This window comes from Cottoperca gobio, chromosome 10, assembly GCF_900634415.1.
Source record: "Cottoperca gobio chromosome 10, fCotGob3.1, whole genome shotgun sequence".
Classification (NCBI taxonomy): Eukaryota; Metazoa; Chordata; class Actinopteri; order Perciformes; family Bovichtidae; genus Cottoperca; species Cottoperca gobio.
The window spans coordinates 8,975,845-8,997,487 of NC_041364.1; the positions used below are offsets into that span (position 1 = coordinate 8,975,845).

Sequence of the window (21,643 nt, forward strand, 5' to 3'; positions counted from 1 at the left end):
ATTTGACAGGAGCGCTGCCCTGCTGGCTGCCCTTCTTCACTGTCCCTCTGGTCAATCTGCACCTCAATTGGCCCTGCACTGGTGGGTGATGCCTGCTCCTTCTGCCGCATGTCAAAAAGAGCCAGGAGCCACAGAGGAAGTGCAAATATCCTCTAATGGCCTTGATCCAGATGGATGCGCCCATGACAATAGGCCCCCGTGCCTGTGGTTTGGGTTTTTGTCAGTGAAAAACGCAGAGGCCACCACAATAACACAGCAAAATTATGCATGCAGGCCAAGTACCATTGACATGTTAAAGAGCACTGCCAGTTGCTATGATAATTAAGTTAGCTCATTCCAAGGCAGAGAGATCTTTTCTCTTAACATGTCTTTAAAGGCACTTCGGGCACATAAGGCAGGCTTTAAGACAATAGGTATAGGAGGAGAAATAATGGATTCAGTGGGTCACCATTTCTCTGCCCATTTGCTTAACATAGGGCTATACATCTCTCAGTGAATGCTGCTTGATGGGATTGCCTTCAGGGTTGTATTTTGTGGGTTTTACATTCTGTCGCTCAAGAGATTGTCACATTCTATGAAGTCCATATGGACATTCTAAGGATAAGGTAGATTAAAGGACTGAGTATGAAATATTTAGATGACCGCTGTACTTCATGACAGTGACATACTTTGGATTCTCTTTGTAGAGGCCTTGGGGCTTGAACCATTGCTCACAAGTAAGATATTACTTTCTGTAATATCACACTAGCCATGGGTGAACGCTGACCCATTTAAGCAAGCAATAACATCAATGGAATCCCCTCTGTTCACTTTGCTTTTAACTGGGATGTTTGGTCACGTCACGGGGTGTCTGATCTCCCTCTACCTCCATAGGGTCTCATTGAGAGTGGCCACTTTGTGTACAGCTGGGGCGTGTTTGTCCAGTAACGTAAAACCAGGAAGCCTTTGAAACTTAACCAAAAGAAGAGGTTGGAAGTTCACTCTTATTTGGAAACTCCAAAAGCTTTCTCCACCTACACACTGGGGTAGGTCAGGGACACCAGGAGCCACCTTTCTTCCTGCATCCATGCAGCTGTAGGATGAAGTCAGCGAAAGTATCTATATCCTAGTTTGTTTTCTCTTTGGATATGTTTGTGTCCAGATGGTATTCGACTAATAGCAATTCATCAAGAATAAGTCATCAAAATTACCTTCAGTGGTCACTATCCTGTTCATTCACACCAGATACCCACACATGAGGCGTGTACGCACTGCCACGTTCATTTTTATATTTCCTCTAAATGGTGCCAATCTGCCACAACAGACAGGCGCTGAGTAAAAAGATTTAGAAATGCGACTCTAGCACTTTCAAGGTCCTCTGTGTTAACAAGATGGTAGTTAATGGTTTTGCTTTTATGGCGGTGGTCGCATGTATAATTAAGCTGCTGTTGTATTTGTCATAAAAATCACCGGGGGTGCAGGAAATGTAGCAGGAGCCATTTTAACTCCGAGCAGTGGAAAATTAAAACCGTCAAACCTCACAATGTTGTTTTGACATCATTCCAATGTTTATGGATTTTCCTGTGTGTGGTTGAGGTTTCGGTATTAAAAAAACACTTAAGTGCCTCACCTTGTGTTTGTTGGGGGAACAAAGGTTGCAATGTTTGCACAATGCAGATTGTCACTTCTGGGAGGTCTTGCCTCCGGTGCTACTTGTTGAGAAACATGTTGAAAGTCTGCCATTAATGGATGTCTGGCTGTTACCTGCATTGTTCCTGAATCATAAAGTTCATGCAATAATATTTGGTGCATTTATGGTACAACTGTTCATAACTCCATCATACCAGGGGATTGACTTCACAAGCATTTCAGGGGTATAATGCCGGGCTAACACTTTGAAATGGCAGAGCAATCCTATTGGAAAAGGTTTTACAAAGCCACACTGATAACCTCTTACCCCAGATATCACCCCATCTCCAGCAGATTCATTCATGCAAAAAGCAAGGACAAAAAACACTGAACGCTAAGGAGCCTCACCGGGATTTTTAAGTTGTGTTTCATTTCTGCGTTTTGGGGACAACCAAAGTACTATTAGGAATGAATCTCTTACAAGGATTACTGAAAGTTAAGGTGGCAGCTTGTTGGCAGAATGTCATGCAGACATATCTTAGATAAGCCTGATGTATGATTTACCTGCATGGCCCCAGTCATATCTATGGAGATGAGTTGGGGTGTCGTGGCCCTGGTGTCACCTCCACAACACCAGTCCCCTGCTATGCTGATGACGGTATCTATGCTAATATGGGGATCAGTAGGGTAGAAGTCTCATCTGGCTCGTGCTTTCGCTTTATCTTATCACTCTACTCGCCGTGCTCCTTTCTTCACTGCATCATCACATGGCATGCTGCGCACATGAAAGAGCTCTTCTCACTCTTCTTCCATCTCTCACCTTCACTCTTTTCCTCTATTTCACATTTCAACTTTTCCTTTCACCGCATCAACTTCTGTAATGCTTTATTGAATTATCACCCCCTGCTCCCTTACTGTATTACTGTTTGTGCTAGACTTGGCATGGAAATTGCAAGAAGAGCTCAATGAGATGTATCTAGTTTATTTCATTTCCTGATATCCTGACAAAGTAGAAAAGCTTTAGTTTCTCCATGAGAGAATCATCAGTACAAACCAAGAAACCAAACAGACAAATCAAAAGAACATCCTAAAAAGTTATCATGTCTTTCACATCATTTTTGGTCAAGAATAAGTCCATCCAGACAGTAAATCCTGTCTGACTTAAATAACCTCCCCGCCTTGTCCCTCTTAGCCTCTTTGTCTCCATCGCGCCCTCCCTCCCTGGCATGATTATTTCTTATCATGTATTTATTTGTTTAATCCACCCCTCCCCCCACAACACTTGGCGGCCCTCTCCCTATGCACGAGCTGCCTGTCTGGCAATGAGGCCCCCTCATCCCCCACCTCCTCCTACTTGTCCATATCCAGTCCCCATCCCATCCCCACCCAGCTCCAGTCCAGACCACAATGGGCGGATGTTGCTTCCAGAGCCTCGAAGCTTCATTCGGGGGGAAGAGACCCCCACCTCATCACTTCATCCTTACACCCCTCCCACTTGCATGTGGCCACAACTAGCCAGCCTCTATGCACACTATAAATAATGGATGCATTAGCATGCATGAATATCTTTTTAGAAGGGGGGGGGGTGGGAGTGCCTTAATTCATTATTAATCCCTTCAAGGAAAAATGGGCCGTGGCTCTGCTAGAGCTGGCCCCCTACTAAACCCTGCTTTTGGGACTTTACTTGTCCATGCTGTACTCCTCTTTCTCCCAAAATTGGTGACCAGCTCCACCCACCCAACTACCCTGCCCCCTCTTTATCAAAGCTCTGCCCACTCAATCATTGCAAAAACACATCTGGAAAGGTGGAGTAATCTGTCTTTGTTTTGGGGGGGTTGGGGGGCAAAGTGTGATCCTGAGGCCGAACATCTTAAAAAATAGCCTGGCTAAGTGTCAGCTGTTTGAAAAAGGGTGGTCACCACAGTCAGCTGCTCTGGTTGTACTCCCCTAACATTACAGAGCAGACGCAAAGGCCTTTTTGAAGGTTGGGTAGACAGAGAGATCCTGACTTTGAAGTTGCCATCAGTGCCATTTGGTTTAAGAGCAGGGCTTGGCTGTGGGAGGACGAAAGCAGGAGCGGGGGGTGCAAGGTGGAGGGGCTTGGAGAGTGGGCTGACATAACAAATGCATACAAACCTGGTTAGAGAGCTTTAAGTCATGTATGTGGGTGGGTTGTACGGAATTATCTGTTATTTTTAAACCTGAAACACTATGTTGGGTATTGAGGACAGTAAATCATATACATGGGTTAGAGGTTAAGAACATGTGTTTCAAGGAGATAAATTACTATACAGAACATTAACAAAGCATGTAGGTTTGATTGTGAGTATGTGTTTGCACATTGGTGTGTGTCTATGAGCAAGATAGGAAGTGTGTCTTTGTGAGTGTATCTGTGTGATCCGAGATGCACTCCCCTCTGCACCACACACCCCTCTTCCACCACTAGGTAGCACTGCCTGCCTCGCAGCCTCTCTCCCTGTTTACCACAGCACTCTGACTGATCTAACCAATGGTGAACCTTTACAACAGAGCCACATGAGAGCATCTTCCTATCAAAAAATACTACACTACACACACACGCATGTATACTTGTGTACAGGGTGTGTGCACCAGCATAGTCCTACACAAACTGGATATCTGCCCGCCTTACTCCCATTGATACAATGTACATAATCCTGTTTGTTTGAATCACCGTGGCATATACATATAACTAATCCACATAACAAAGTCAAACACGGCTTCATTATCTTTGTGTTTGTGATACAGTATGAGCACATTTTTCTGTCAATATTTTTACAGTATATGAAAAAAGAATTAAATAAATAAAAACTGCATGTTGAACCAGGAAAAGAAGTTGAAAATGTTTTTTAGGTGTTTGTCATAGAGCTGGTGTTGACGTCATGACTTTTTGAAAAATTTGATGTGAAAAATTGACAAAAAACAACCATGAGATGTGATTGAAAGCAAAAGCTAGTAAGAGGACATTGAGTTAGGATTTGTTTTAATTTTTTTTTTTTGTCAAGCTGTTGTTTTAAAGGCCTAACTTTCATACTCAACAAATTTTAAATTTTTGTCTGGTGCTTTAATAATTCAGAAATGACAATATGAATCAAACAATATGTGTAATCCACAACCACTACATAAAGCATAAATGTTTCGAGGTTAAATAGTAAAGGCCTAAACAAATGTTTTTATGACTGACATCCATGCCAAAACATTTTGTTAAAATATTTTTTAAATATTATTAGTTTGAGTTTCACAATTTTCCAGAAACACTTTTTATTCAGATTTCTATGCTTATCGAGAAGCTTTTGAAACCTGTCATAACAGCAGTTATATACCAGCGGGCCAAAACCGGGCAAACAGGCCTAACCCTGCAGACAGGATAATCACTTTTGAATAAAACAATCTCTTCTCTTTGTAATGCTGCACTCACAGAGGCTGTTGGGTCTCCTGTCAGTGTCCTCTGCGCTGCTGTCCGTCAGGCAGGACGATGGCAGCAGGGGTTGTTTTGTTGACATAGAGAGGACCTGGTTTCTGGAATGTTCTCGGCTGAATGTTTGGATCTCGGGTCTTTGGTACGAGGCTGGGGGCTGGTTGTGAGCTGGGGGCACCACACTGTGCCTCTGAACTTCACTCAACCCCTTAAATTCCTCTTCCTGGGCAGGAAATTGAAATATTGTGCAGTATTGGCATGCTGATGGTCATCTATCACGGGGGCCTGCAAGTTAGACGGGGGTAAGAGGAGACCCTCTGTAGATCAGAGATGGGCTGCTGGGCCTGGGTTCAAAGGTAAAGAGGAGAGACCTGGGCGAGGAAAGAGGATAGCGCTCTTAGCAGGAGTCGACTCTCGGACCGGCTTCCATCACCCATCCTGCAGATCACCTCAGTGTGCTACCTCTCATCAGACAAGAGTGATCTGTCCTCCCCAGGCATCCAGGATATACATATGTGTACCCTCATTATGACTCTCCCAGTTTAAGTTGAATGTGTGTCAAAGGACACGCAGACTTCTTAAAGCAATGGCTTGAGCTTAAACACAGCAGTGAGTAAAGTCCAAACAGGCGGTGGGCTTGTTTTAAAGGACAGGAAACCTGAATGTAACTGCAGTTAAAAAAAAAAAAAAACGTCATTCTAATTTGACTTCAACAGGTGTCCCAGGACTTTGTGATAAACTATAGCTTTTAGAGAGCCTTATGTGCGTGCTGATGCACAGTGAAAACAACCAAAGTGATGATGCCGCCTTCATCATTGCATAATCGTGGCCGTAAATGCGTACAGCATACCAGGAAATGAAACTCGCCGGCGCATCACAGGGGGGTAGGATGATGTGGATGTGAGTGGTTATATAAAAGTATAGGGCACAGTTGGAATGAGCCAGATGGGATGCTATCGGTCATTTAAAAGACTAACGCGCTTTTTGTCTCCGTCTGGAAATGTCGCTTCTGCCTGACCTTGTGAACTTGCCTGCCGCGTGATCTCAACAATTCCCTCTTACAGCTCCCCGAACACCCCTCCACATCGTTGTGCTCATTTGTACAGGCTATTACCGAAGCAGGAAGTGACATCAACGGGTCCAAACTAAAAAATATGTCGCAGGACGGGCTGACTATGATGTCCAGGACCGGTGTTTGTAAAGGAGGATGGCTCGCACCGGCTCCACAAAGTGATGCTCATTGAAGGATGCAAGAGAGCGCCACACAGGCGAGACAGACAGATGCACTGGAGGCTGAGTGAGTCGCTTGCTGACTGAGTGATTTAACTCCGTCACTTTCATTCATGCAAGTTCAGATGGTGCCATACTTTGCCCCTCTCTGAAGCCTGTGACGCAGTTCATAGTAGAGGCGAAAAGACTTGTGCGAATGAACGAATTGTGTGGGGGATCGCTCTTATGAGAAGGGGCTGAGGTGTGTGGTGTGATGAAACAGAAAACATCAGTGTTGACTTGAATGGCAAGTGCAGGAGGGAGGAGAGAAAGCGGTGCACGGTTGTTCTGTGCGCTTCTGCGTATTTTGATACAGTAAACTAATTGTTTAAGACTCATTTGTAATGATACCACTAATAAAAAACAAGCGGTTGGGATGAAGTTTACCAAGTTGGATGTGCAACGTGTAGCTTTGAAAGCGTCCTCTCAAAACATGAATGGCGTTTATTTGTATCCGTCCAGTGCGTGTGCGTGTCGTCCTCACCAGGGAGGCTCTGACAGACCCTGCCGTGCGTCCAGACAGAAAGTGCTGCAGTCACATGATGTCTGCTATTATCCGTCCTCACGTCAGGTACTACTACTGTGAAGAGGCAGCATGAGGCAGCATGTTCATATTGCATGCACTGAAATATATTATTATACCATGATAATATTGATTAATTAATTATTGATTAATTACTAGAGGTAAAACAAATATATATACAGTATATATACAGTATATATATATATATATATATATATATATATATATATATATATATATATATATATATATATACACACACAGTTCAGTTGAGTTTCAGTTTATTCACAGCAAAAGTTAAAATACAAGTACAATCATATGTGGAATGGGACACCCTAATAAGCTATCTGAAGTTTGGAATAGGGAGAATAAGCAGATAGTATTTAAATCATATTTGAAAAAGTGCATATATCAGTAAGACTAACCAAAAACCCTTAAAACAAACTACCCTAACCCTGACTACTAAATGGTCCCAAAACATTTATTCCATCAGTCTTTGTCTGAATAGGTAAGATACAATAAATAAAGACATACGGCAAGTGGAAATAACAGTGTATATAAACTAAAACACAATAGAAGTATAATATCCACACTAATAATCCAAATGCACTTAAATAAAAAATAAAAAATGAGTAAAGGTACAACACGTACACTACACCTCACTGCACAACACACAGTATGTTGCACTACCTTACAAGTCTTACATTGAATAATTCCAGCTTGGACGCCTCATCATAAAAAAGGTTTGACAGATGAACATTATTTTTGAAGATGATGAACAGGCTAATTCCACCAATTTACCAACTTAGCCTGACATGAGGAGGAGAGGTTATAGTGTGCCTTACAGGTTATCATTATTTATGATAATATACAAACAGATCTTCAACTATACCTAGCAATCAATTTCTGTCCAATTAATATCATCGTTCCTGGCAGATTTTACATTTTGTCTTATTTTCAAATAAGCAGCTTAAATGTAACAGTTGAACTGAAACTTACAATCATATGTGTATTAATACATAATATATTGTGTTGATGTCTTACAATACAACTATGCTACATTTCAGTGCTAACTCCTGCCTGCAGGGTAACACACACACATCTCTGTTTGTGCAGGCTATGAGTACACGGCACACTGTTATTTGAAGAAGTTTCCAAAGGCACTTGTGCAAAATAAGCGTGTAGTGGGGCAACGTTACTCTTCTTTGCACCTGGGCCCCTCGGCCTTTCACTTCAATGAATTGTCCCATTGTAAGATGATAGCAAAGCCAAGTTGAAGATCTTATATTCAAACTTGAGGCCATTGAAGATCTTTAATTGGCTCTAAGCGACTCTTCTGCAACGTGAAATAATGCATGAGTTGTACAGTGGTGCCGCTACTGTATAGGTTTGGCACGTGTGTCCAGCAGCCTATGGGATTACTGGTGTATATAACTCACGCTGCTGTTGGCTGCCTGTCTGGAGTGATAGCTTCATTATTCATGGTTGCGTGTAGACAGCAGTGCTTAATCTCTGAGTTGAATGGGGCAGCCTGTGACTCTGGAAGAAAATGCTTGTGCTCGGTCAGCCTTATCTGGCCCTTGTTGAGGAATGGAGGGGCACTAGAGAGAGGGAGGACTGCTGAGCTGGGCCTCAGCGTGGCAACAGCAGCTAAACGCCCGGTCCCGTCATGGCATTTGGGGCCAGTTTGAGGCCAATAGCAATTAGCTGGACTGGACCAGCGAGCAGAGCCATATATTCTCTGTGGTGAAAGGGTCTGGGCAGGGGGTCTATTGGCGCTCGACAGGTGCAGAGGGAGGAAGGCGTCAGGAGTTTAGGGAATCGAAACCAGAGATGAGGCCAAACGGCAGCGTCTCTGGCTTCTGGGGTCAGATGCTCTCTTTCACCCCTGGAGGCTTTAAAGCACAGCGAGAGCCTCTTCCTGCCCTGACACCATATCTCTGTGTATGTACGTGCATTAGTGCATGTGTGTAGGGTTATCTTTGTGCGTGTACAGGCATGGGTGCTTAAATGTGTGTGTGGAGTGTTTTATGGATGTGTCACACTGCTGCGAGAAGACCAGGGGGGCATGTTTTGAGTTTCGGTAATCATCTGTCTTACTTTATCTAGCTCACACTCGCTCAAAGAACACTGGGAACACTTTTTGTTTAAACACCCATATGTCCATTTGTATTACACAACACTCCATGAGGAGCTTTGATCACTCAGCTGTAAGTGTGGTAGTAAAAAAAGAAATTCCTGCCATGATGTGTTTTGACAAGTTTTTGATGCCAAAAGTTGTAGCATTGATTCTGCTGTGCAATTATATTGAAGAATAATCCGGACTATTCTTTACTGTACAGGGGGACACACTAGGTTGTTGCACTGGGCGTTAGAGGGAGGGAAAGCAGTGTTGCCGACCATGTCATGTTTTTCTTTTTTTTTGCTTCCTGGCTGTTCTGCTTGAACTCTATAATCCTGGATACAGCCATTACAAATCCTGCTGTCTTGACTTGAGACCCCAGACAGGAGACAGGCTCTGCAACTTGGTTTCATTTAGCATTCCTCTGGACTTTATGGGCAGGTGTTTAACATTACTGGCAGGATATTTATTGGCAACTTTAAAGGCAACTTTTTTGCTTACCTCTCAATTAGGCACACACACATACACTGTGTGTACTGTAGATGCAAGCGCACACATACATGCAAGCAGTAAACACATAAAAACACTTACAAGGATGTTTCATACACGCAACGTTTTAACATTGACAGTCTGGATGCTTAATGGAGCATATTCTCACTTCCTTTTCCAACACTGTCACACACTTTATGCCTTTTGAGGCACAGATCCACATCCATAGAATCCACCCCTGACCCGTGACCATCTCTATCTCCCTGTATGCACACCCCTTCCCCTCCACCCATTATGTCAGGTCAGTGTATGATGTGAGGTAGAAATAGGGTTGGAGGCATGATGGGATGTGTGGCCTGTAATTACCGAAGCTTAGCAGGGCCAGTGGCTGTGATGTGCAATTCTCAAATCAAGGTGCAGCCTGAAGACTCAGCCCGGTCTCACCGCTGCCCTCTGCTACTTGATTGCTGGCAGCTGGGTGAGCCATGTCAAGTGGCAGGCTGGGAAATGTGAAATCCCAGATAAAGCACAGAGCCCTAAAAAGCCATGAAGCTCCAGTAATGAGGAAAGTGATGGGGTTTGGGTTTTGGGCATGCTTAGCAGGCAGGTAGCAGCCAACGGTACCTCTTTCTGCCGCTCTCTCTCTTCTTGGTGTGTCTGTATATGTGAGAAAGAGGTGGAAGTGTTTGTATATTTGACTTTTCTAATCCTGGATTTAGAGGGAATGCAACAATGCAGAACTGGTGGGTAGGTCGGCATAGCTCTAGATATACCCAACCTAAATCCTCCCGGGTCACCCTCAGACATAAATCATAAACCTACAGTACATCCTGCCTATGCTTCTCATGTTTTCCCAGGACCAGTTGCTTTGAAAATCATGTTAAAACCCCTGTAATGTTCCCTTCTCAAGAGCAGCAGAATAATTCCTGATATTAACGGCGGCAGTCCGATTTAGAGCGATTCCGGAGCCGTTGTAGCAGTTAAACACATTCCTAGTTTTGTGGAGGCCATTATTCCTGCTTCTTAATCACCCCCTCGGCTTTTATAACCTCCCCAAGCCTTAGTGTGTGGCTGGGGGGAACCACATGTGGGCAGAGACCAGGAAATAACCACACTGCCAGGCCCTCCCCTTGTCTAAGCTAACCACCACTAACAAACGCACATTATCTCTTTTTAAGTATTTTACAGGAGTAATTGTATTTAATAACGTTGAATACCAATTTTCATAGATGTTCTCTGAATCATGTTGTCATATCATGTTAGCTTGTTCCTCCTCACTTCTCCTTCACAGAGGGTATTTTTGTTATAAAAAAAAAAAACACCATGAAAAGACCAAAACACAATGTGTCTGTCCACCTCTCTGGCTTTCAGTCTCTAGAAACGTAAATCTTTAAACAGGAATCTAAAATATATAGTTTCACTTTAAAAAAAAGGCTAAGACATTCCCTAAATAGCCAGGAGGAAACACAGCATTGTTGGGGACTATTTTCAGCGACGGATTAATACACAATTGGTGCAATTGTGAATATTTACAGACCCAGAGTGGGAGGTGGAGCACAGAAGACCTCACTGGTTCAATCACGCTCTCCTTACCTGCTCCCAGCTTTGTACAGCTATAGAGAAGATGGAGGGGTGTGATTACGCTGCACCGATTTTTTTTGTTACTGAGCTGTTGTTCTTGGATCCTCCGCTTAGCTATCAGTCTATTAAATGCAGCTAGCCTTTAGTCTCTAGCCTGAGGTTGACAGTAAGTGTGAAGCGCCTTGTCTGGCTGATGGTTTCGCTACCCTCAACTGAAACACCTGGGTGCTCACACACCAAAGCAGTTCACTGTAACGGGTGACACGCTGTCACGCCAGGTTTGATGGCATAATTTACCCAGGTCACAGTCATTCATACTGTTTTGCTGGGTGGGAATGGGGGGGGGGGGGGGTTCCTAGAAAATCATTGCTTGTTTACCCTGCGCCTGTTGACCCCCTGCCAGCAGCTACATCAATTATCACCTTGGAGGAATGTGGGACCCTTGTGTTAAATTCCCTTTGACCCCCCTGTTGGAGGAGGTCAGGAGGTGGGCGCTCTCCCCATGGGGGCACGCAGTTAGTGGGTGCAGGGTGGGTAGTGTGTGTTCATGTCTGTGTGGTGGTCCAGGGAGATTCCCCTAGATCTCCATCCTCAGACCTGCAATCAACCACCACGCCTGCAGACCCCCAACATGGTAAACGAGATTTGCATGGAGTGTTTACAATGTAAATTGGTTTCTAAAGGTCTTAATTTCACCAAGGGATACACCAAAGGTGGTCTTGGAGAGTATACACGAGACCCAGGTTTCCAAAGCTGCAGAGAAACTTGCAGTTACATTTTTAGTTTAAGCGTATTATGTGAAAATAAACTGTTGTTTGGTGCACAAGCTTTTAACAACTACTTTTTGCCTCACTATTACATTAAGGGTGCCTCTATAAATTATCCCTACTGCTGGCACACTTTGAAGACCTCATCATTTGTGATTTTAATGTGTTTGTTTGTCTCAAGCTGTTTTTAGTACACAAGTGTAAATCACAACTTTACAAGTCAGTGTAGCGCACTGTAAAGGGTGGCGGTTAATGTGCATGTGTGTGAGAGTGAGTAAAAAAAGAAAAAGAGGGAGAAGTTTAGACATGGATATTATGTCTGGTTCTCTTTACTTTAGAAGGGTAATAGATGTCAACATATGACATGTTTGGGCGCAGGTATGTACCCAGAGACACACAACCTTGTTCCCCCCTCCATCTTCCTGTGCTCCATATCAAATGTCTTCCTGGGTGTGAAGAAAGTCGTTGGGAAATAGTATCATATGAGCTGTAGGGAGTGAGGGTACCATGGAAATTGATTGCGTACGGAATCACTTTTTTCTGACCATGATTGATGCTCTGAGCTTATGCATTTTTATCTTCTCTTTTACAGGCTCTCTATCATGGCTGTCTCCAGGATGTAGTGCTGTCTGCTATCCAGTTATGGCTGAGGTAAAATACCGACATCACAAGCTTGTCTGCTTTAGATGACAGTGTTGAAATAATATCTTGTGCGATGTATCGCTAAAAGGTACAGTTTCTGTGGTAATAGCTTCAAAGTCAGCGAGGAAAGTAAGTCTTCCTGAGAAGTCTTGCTGATTTTAACCTCAGTTACCCCGGGACCAGCAACTGTGCTGTCCTGAGTCGTCTGCGTTAAGCTGTGCATTGATTAACTCCTGCTTGAAAGCAGCCACCCTTGAAATGTGAGGGCCTTTACACGTTGTGACAAACCAAGGTATCCCTGCAGTGTCATCAGATCACCTCGCCACTTCCAATTAGTGGTCATCTCGGACCTTTCTTTTGCCTTGTTGACAGGACAGCGGGACAGACCAGCGGCCTAGCCCTGTCCCAAAGAACCAACACTCTCATCATTTATTTATCCACACTCAGCCAGACAAAACAACACACACCCATCATGTTCCAGGACCAACAGCTGCCAGCTAGAAGAGGGTATAGCAGGGTTGGGGTGGGGTAAGGTGCAACAAGAAAGGCCAACAAACACTTACACACACAAGGCACAATCAGCACGTCATCTGCACCATCTTGTCAGTGGTTGAACTTCTTCAGCGTTGTCATGGCGATGTAATTTTCTCCTCCAGAGGGGCTGTTCTTCTCTGTTTCAAATTGCACTGTAATTCTGGTGGTGGTTGGAAGTAAAGGGGGGGGGGGGGGGGGCAGGGTGCATTTCACTGTAGTCTGATAAGAAATTCTTTGAGGAGAAGGCTATGATGTACTGAACTTGAGAGCGCCGTTTGATCTCAGTCTGCATGCTAATGAACCTGGTCTTATGCATGCATTGTAAACCAACTATTTGCCTTTGTTTATTTAGATGTGTGGAGCCTTTATCCTTCAGACATTATTGTGCCATTTGCATTACCCTCCTTCCAAAGATAATTGCAAGCAGTTGCAAGGTTTCATTTAATTTCCCCGGTGTTGTGTGTGTGTGTGTGTGTGTGTGTGTGTGTGTGTGTGTGTGTGTGTGTGTGTGTGTGCAGGGGCAGACACAGCCAAACTCCTAACTGTGGGTTTTTTGCCTGTGCGATAGCCTGACTGTAAGTAAGCCCCTCTGGCTTTGCAGACTTCTGTCTCCCTCAGCACACTCGCTGCCACAGCACTCATCCACGAGCAACACACTCATTCACACGCGCTTTCGCATGACTACACAAATGCACAAACAGGACTTCAGCCTTGACTGGCTCACGCACCGAAAACACACTCGCTTGCTCACTCAGGAATTATCGTGGTAGTAAAACTACAGAGGAAGAGTGAGAGAGACAAAAAGAGAGGAAGAGAGACTCAGACGGGGGAGGCAGAGGGAGGGAAAAGGAGAGTGATTGCCCCAACAGAAGTATTTTATCCCCAAGCGGTTTTTAAACGCTGCCATGTCCATGACCCAGTCATGAGGACAAGACATTGTTCTCTCCTGTAGCTGCTGTGGCGAGGGCGATGTAATGAATTAAAGTTGCAGTAGCTACTCATTTAAAGTCAAAACATGCATTTGTATATATATATATCTATATATAGATATATATATCTATATATATCTATATATACAAATCTATTCTACATGTTCTTTGTGCTCTAATAAGAATAAAATGAGAGGTTTGTTGATTGTGTAGCAGGTGTGCAATGTCACTGTTTTACTTTGAGTGGCTGGTTGAAGGCTGTACAGCTCGGCAGCTTACTCATGTTGTCCTTTGAAGGATGTGACAGACGTGTTCTGGAGTGTGTTATTCTGCTACTCTCACTTTGTCTCTCTGTGTCTGTACTTCCTCTACTCTGTGTGTGTGTGTGTGTGTGTGTGTGTGTGTGTGTGTGTGTGTGTGTGTGTGTGTGTGTGTGTGTGTGTGTGTGTGTGTGTGTTGTCTCTGGTCCGCTGCTTTGGCACAAAAAGGAAGGCCAGGCCGCCCCATTCTTTGTTTTGCTTCTTGTAGGAAACTAGCAGCAAATTGTGGCTCAATGAGGCGTTGCTGTTTTGTATGGTCTGATAAAGTGCAAATGAAACCGTCTGGGCTGCTGCAGTGTTTTCCATTGTAACTGTAAATGTAGGTCCGTGTGATGCTTGGTTAGTGTTGAACATTAGGTGATGGGGGGGGGGGGGGGGGGGCTGCTGGGGGTAGGGACCATTCACGCAGTTTTAAGATGTCACCCAGTGTTTGGAGCTGCTGTCCGCTGTGTTTAATTGTGATGAGGGATGATTAGAACTCTGCTTAAGACTGGAAGAGAGTTTTCTGTTCTGCTCGCTTTCAAAGGTTTTAAAACCCAATATTGTAGAGTTCTCAGAGAGCGCCAACATGACACACTTGTCAAAGTGATCAGAGCAGGGCATATGTGTGTGGGTGTATTGATGTTCATGCGGGAAATAGCCCAGTTTTTACTTCAATGCATTCATCCAACACCTGCAGTAACTACTTACGTTGGTAATGAAAAGGGTGACTCACTAGATATGCAATAATTTCATGAAGATTTTGAACTCCTTGAAATGAGCAAGCCAAGCTAGAAGTAAACAACTTCTTCAGCGGGACCTTAAGAGTTTATTTGATCAACGAGTGAAACTTTCCCAAGCAGTGAAGTATGGAAATGTTATTAAATAGTGTGTACATTTTAAGAAGAATGTTTGGACATTTGGAATAGACATTATTGCGTACTCCTACTTAACTTATTCCAATATTTGTACACCTACTCTTGTTAAGAGTGAATATGTGGTCATATACAACAAATAAATGTTGAGCTGAATACACAAGAGGGTTACACCTGAGAAAAAACATAATGAAAATCATGATATATTTAAGCGAGGCAGCCATTTTCAGAGTTCCTCCATGGCTTGATTTAACATTTGTCAACACCACTGGGATGCACAATGCTGTGAAGATACACAGATCAAGTTCATTAAGTCAAGCAAAACAAACACATGGCTTGGGAGATAGACAAAGAAGGAGGTTCTTGGGTGTGCCATGGCCCTTGTCTAAAGCGGTTATGGGGCCCACATGGGCGTTCTGCTCTGCAGAGGCTGTTGGGGTAATTATCTGCCAGGGTGCACGTGTGGGAGTGTGTGTCAGGCCGTGTCTCTGTGCTCATGTCCGTGAGGTGCGCATGGGATTGTAGTGCTGGATGTTTGCGAGCATCCCGTACTGAGTTCTGATGCTGTGGCCCCAAACAGGATGAAATGCATATCCACTCAACCCTATATACTTCTTCACGCTTGTGTGATCCATATGTGCTTCCCAAACACACAGACAGACACAGACAGACACACACACACACACACACACACACACACTCACACACACTCTTTATGTCCATCTTCTCCTAAAACCTCAGAGTTGAGAGACGGGATCTGGGAGTCTTAGAGGAGGAGTGTGGCTGGGGGAAGAGGCTGAGGTTCCATCTTTGACATGGGGCATGGGGCCTGACGGCACAAAGCCCCATTCCCTGCTCCTCCATGTGGAAAATGGCAGGAGAGGAAGAGGAGGAGGGGAAGGAGGCAAAAAAAGAGGAGGGAGTGAGGGAGCAACAATTAGTGGGATCTGCTAATCTCCAGGGCAACACTCATTTAATTGACATGTGAAATCTGAATTCATCTAACAAGTCGATAGGCAGCGCAACAATGGAGCAGTCGTCTAAGGGCTGCTGGTGGAAGCCAAGGAGGGGAAGCGACAGCTGAGGACTGAGGCCAAGCTCTTTGTTACAAGTAGCCGAGTTGTTGGGTGAGAAGGTTGTCCACAAGGAGATTATAACCCATTATGCCTTTGACCCTTTTGGAGAAGTAACTCCACGGCTGCCCTTAAACACTAAACCACACCAAACACACATCAGAGCAAGGGTTGTTTATGTGTGTATGCTTTTATGTCTTTTATTTTCAACAGAAGGCAGAGTGAGTAAATAAGTTTTTTTATACCACAATAAATCTGACCCTGATAATTCCAATGGCTTGGAAGAGGAAAAACACAAAAGGAGGTGGGCAGGGAGAAAGAAAAAAAACAAAACCCTGCAGTCTGTCCTTTCCAGCTTCTACACAAATCAATAAGCTATTCACGGTCACCAAAAAGCAGCATCGCTGTGATCCAGCTCTGCAAGTGACTTGGAAAAGATGCAAACCTTCAACCACAGCTCATTTAGTTAGGATATTAAACAGTGAACAGGTGCTTTAATTGTGAAATTGGGATTGCCCTGCAGAATGATACATCCTTTTAGGGAACCATTGTTAGCCTCAGTAGCACCGGATATATCACATTGATTGCCATGAAATTTGGTGCAGACATTTATGATTACCCCGGGATAGTCGGCAATGATTAGCAGTAAGTTTAATGATCTCCTGACTTTTTATCCAGAGCCACCATCAGGTCAGTATCTAAATGGGTCCTATTCTTTGGTTTATGACCAAACCCCCGGGCGCTGTCCTATGAGCTGCCCCCTGCTCCTAGTACTAGACTCCTGGTACTAGGATGGGTTAAAAGCAGAGAACAAATGTCACTGTGTGCGCTGTGTGCTCTGCATGTGTGACCATTAAAAAGAGGGTTTCATCCCTCCCAAACCTTAAATCTTAAATACCTGCAAAACTAAGACATTCCTATCCGCCTCTGGTGTTTAGTGCTAGTTAGCGAATGTTAGCATGCTAAAATATAACTGTGGCCATGTTATAGCATTGTCATTGTGAGTATGCTAACATTTAGATGGAAGCACTAATGTGATTAACAGCCAGAGTGTAAGCCATTCCCATTTCAAAATTTTAAAACGTGACAGAACTACATAAATACAAAAAAAAAAAAAGGCCCTTTAATTTGTGAACCTCCCACACCAGGAAATACCGCTTAACAAATCAATTAACTCATAACAAAATAAGAGTTTTAGACAGTCTGATCATTCTTCCCTTGGGAGACTTTGCTGTTATTACCCAAGCTTAACAATTACTTTGATAAATCAAATCCTATTCTTACTGATAAAAATGATGGCCAAAGCGCGGTCGACCCCACAAACCCTGCTCATCTGTAACATGCATCTCTTTATGTTAGATTTGGGACATTTGAACAACCTCTACGTGCCCACAGCGTACTTCCCACATGTACTTGTGTGTTTTTGATCTAACGCTCACAGATAGCTCTGATAGTTCCATTGTCAGAGGTGACTTTGTAGAAGTGGCAGAGAGTCAGAGGATACTTCCAAGTCTTTCAGCCAGTGTAATCCTCTTCCTTTATCTCTCTGGCTGATCTGGGCCAAAGCTCTCTGTGTGAGAATGATTCAATGACTGCCTGCTTTTCTGTTGCTCTCAGTCACGTCTTCTCTCCTTCCCTTACTTACTGTCTCGCTCTTGATCTCTAATTCTCACTTGTACGTGTATTGTTCTGCCATCTCGCAAAGTGACCTGCGCTCTTTCAGTGTTCACCTCCTCTCTGTTTTGCGTGTAGGCAACAATGAAAGCTGATATGATTCTCCTCCTTTTTTTTAATGATAGAAAACCATCTCTTGCACACACACCAGACAGGCGACTTGGATTATGTCCAAGAATCGCAGCTGGATTGATGTGTGTGTTTACTGTAGATATGTGTGTGTGTTTCCGTGGGGGGTTGGGGGAGTGGGCTGCATCTGGGGCATCTGATTGGCCCGCTGTGCTGAGAGCTAGGCGAGATGCTCATTATATGTATGTAAAGAGACTAGCGTGCAGGTTTCTGTGTGCCATGTAGCGTTGCCTACCAGAGCGCTGGCCAATAGCTCCACATATTGGATGCATTTCAGATTAGAGCCAATTATCCTTTATGAACAAATCTGCACCGTCTCACAAAATGCATTTTCCACCGGCAGACTAATCATTAATTATTAATAGCAGGTTGGCATCCCACATCGATACATTAGTTACCCACTGTTAGACAATCAGGAACTCTTAAAGCATTTTCAACATTTATTGAAAATACCTTATGTTAACGGTAGACAATTACGTCAAGATTTACAGCTCAGTTTGTATGCTCATTTAGCTCAGAGTGAGCCATCCTAACCTTGATTTTCAACATCACGTGACTCAAACAGATGAGAAAAGATTCACTGATGCAGGATTCTTTTTTAGCCGGAATTGATCAAGGGTTACAGTACCTTCAGCTTTGATGTCCCAAACTCAAAGATTGTGATAAAAGCTAACCCAAATTTACTGTTGTTTGTCTGCAACAGTTCTCATGGTGCACTCCTTTGATTGAATAATATATCAAAGTGTAGGAATATTTCATACTTTTACCAAATGAAATCTCATTTTACCTGCCTTACCATCAAAGAGATTGAACATCAGTGCGAATCATAAAGTGAAAAATCATAATCCACAATCTGTATACACGGGGCCTCTTCAACCACATTGTGGATGAGTCTACATGGCTGATTCCAGATCAGGACTTAAAAAGAAAAAAGGTTTGGCTTCATGCTTGACAGTGGGACAAAAGAGTGGATCCAAAAAAAGAAAAACATGGCAATAGCTGTGAGAAGCTCATCAATCCTTAAATCGAATCCTGAAAAATTGAATTAGCTCTTCACTTCTGTTCTCATCTTCAACGACCTTTTTAACCTGTCAACAGACGAGCGGAAAGAAGAGAAGTAAAAGTGAAAACCAAGAGTGGAAAAGGCGAAAGGGAAGAGTAAGAATAGCACACGGAGAGGAGAGAAGAAAGGAGACGTGATCAGTGCTGAAAACAGTAGCTTACGCTCCTCTCTGTGACAGAGTCTGGCCTATTAGAGGTCCTAACTCTGTCATTACACTTGTCAACACCATCCGCTGTAATTGATGCAAGTGCAGGGCCAAACCACCGAGGCTCACTGTATAGAAGACACACACATGCATCGAAAAATAAACAAAAAATGTGACCATACATGCACACATACTTCCCATATGGAGGCCCAGAACCAGAATAACAGACACGCATACATATTCACCAACGAAAAATGGTCGCACAATCGGCACGGCTGCACACGCCACACGGTAGGACACACGCACATACACAACACTGCTTATTGAAAGCATGGCAGCACTGTCAACCCCAGACGGCTCTTCTCTGCCCACCTGTCAAAAGAAATCGAGAGGAGAGTTCACCTGGCTGGTATCTCAATCTTCTTCGGTGCTTAGCTTAGCTTAGACCAACCATCTGGCTCAGCAGCTCTGCCTCCCTCCCTCCCACTTTACTAACTCTCACTCTCTTAGTCTTTTTAAAGCATGTCAGCAGTTACCCGGCACAGCGGTCTTAGTAAGGCTGCTAACGTGGCTAAGTGTCCCTGGGCCTCTTAGTTAGTGGTGCCTTCTTTCTGTGTGTGTGTGTGTGTGTGTGTGTGTGTGTGTGTGTGTGTGTGTGTGTGTACTTCACAGATGGCAACGGGAGGGGAGGGAGAGTTGGAGGGGGTGATGGAGAGAGCTGTCTGAGGCTCCGGCAGCTCTCGTGTGTCTCAGGCAAGGCGGTCTGTCTGCGGGCATCTGCACTGGCAGCCCCCCCACCATGATTCCCCCCCCCCCCTCCGTGCACCGCCACCACGGCCACCTCACCATCCAGCGCCGCAGCTTGGCAACAAACCACAGTGCTGAGCAGTCCCTCGAAGATGATTCCCTTGACCTCAGATGTGTCAGTTCATCGGCGGAGGACGATTATCTTTGATAGATGATAGGAGTGAATTATACATTATGTGTTGGGAGAAGAGCAGACGGTGACTGAACCTAAAAGTTGCTAAGGGAGGAGTGCGTGCATGTCCGTGTGCACATCTGCATATGTGTGTGCAAACATGGACACGTGTGCCGTGTGGGTCGGCCTGGTTGTCGGAGAGTGACAGTCTTTGATTCAGAGCTGGTCTCAGGGTCTGTGAAACTTTGAAGATGATGAGATGAGCTGCGTGTGTACTGTACCCGGTCACATTGCTTCAGACTTACTGCTGCTGGCTTACTGATCACAGCGCGGCGAGTTGCAACATTACATTTAACGACTCGACTCCTCACTATAGGCAGATAGGTCAAGAGCCTTTTTTTCTTCTTACATTTTCCTTTGAACTTATAGTTTTAAGTGTCTCTCTTATGTTCCTATCTATTTGCTCTTCTTTGCTGCTTGATGTGAAATGTTCTACAGGAAACTTATGTACTATTTAACAGTTATTTTTTTGTAGTTTGATGCCAGAGCTCTTTTGAAATTTGGTGCACGTTAATCTTCTGTGTTTCCAGGTGGAACTTGCACAAAGATAAGAAGGGAGCTCTCTTAAATCCATTGAATTATCCAATGAGTAACTTTTGATTTTGACAGGATGTCTGAATCATTTATGGTAGAGACGGTGGGGACACGTGAAATAGATACGTAATTGATTGCTCAGCGATATCCTGCGTACACACACACACACACCAGGAATTGTTGTTGTCTTGCTAACTTTAGCAAGTAAATCATTAAATGAAGGAGATGAACTAGGATTCTGTTTAATAGTGAAGTTTGCAGCAGCAAGGCATTAACTTCTATTCTTATACCTTCGTACAGTTGAGGTAGGGCTGTAGGTAACTAAATACTGAAACCCAGTGTTGACCACATTTTACAGAGATGTTCAGCGGGACATTACTAGCATTTGACAGACTTTACGAAAGGTTGACCATAATATAAAATCCTGTTAGATTGGAATGAATTCCTAAAATGTTACTTTCAAATTGAATTCACATGTCTAGTGAGAGATGCCACTCATACCTCTCACCCGTCCTACGTCAAGCACAGCAGGCTCAGTAAATAATGGTAAATGATCAAGCTTTGGTTTCATAAATGAGTTCACTTACAGCAACTGCAGCCTGTGTGGGTGATGCAAGTTTTGGGGGAGCCCAATATCATATTCTTTCATAGGAACTACATTTTCTAGGGGCACCCCTGAGTATCTCGTGTCGAATTGCAGGAAATGTGACCAACGATTCCTACATTTTCTGGGGTTGGGACTCCCTGCCACATTTATGTCCCCACCACTTTCCAAAACAAACCTACGCCCTTAGTCTGAACACATGAGAACATACTGTACACCTCTGAGCATACACACGGTAATTTATGCGACCATTCTCTTTGAGTATCGCAGTTCTGATTGGCTCAGACACTGCAGCGGCACCGCGTAGGGGCCGGCACAGTTGACACATCTGTTCCTGAGAAATTCATGGAGGTTTTGGGTGCTGGAGG

The 21,643-nt window shown here is 44.0% G+C and overlaps 1 long non-coding RNA gene across 3 annotated transcripts in view; it reads left to right on the forward strand.

The window, feature by feature from the left end:
• The window catches only part of LOC115014352 (uncharacterized), an 89,713-nt gene that overhangs the window by 5,835 nt on the left and 62,235 nt on the right, over positions 1 to 21,643 (forward strand). For 2 of the 3 annotated variants that reach the window (XR_003832891.1, XR_003832889.1), the window contains exon 2: positions 12,388 to 12,446. This is a non-coding gene — a long non-coding RNA (uncharacterized LOC115014352). Of the gene's footprint in view, positions 1 to 5,955; positions 6,342 to 12,387; positions 12,447 to 21,643 lie in introns of those variants that run through there. The other variant, XR_003832890.1, reaches the window with a different exon arrangement.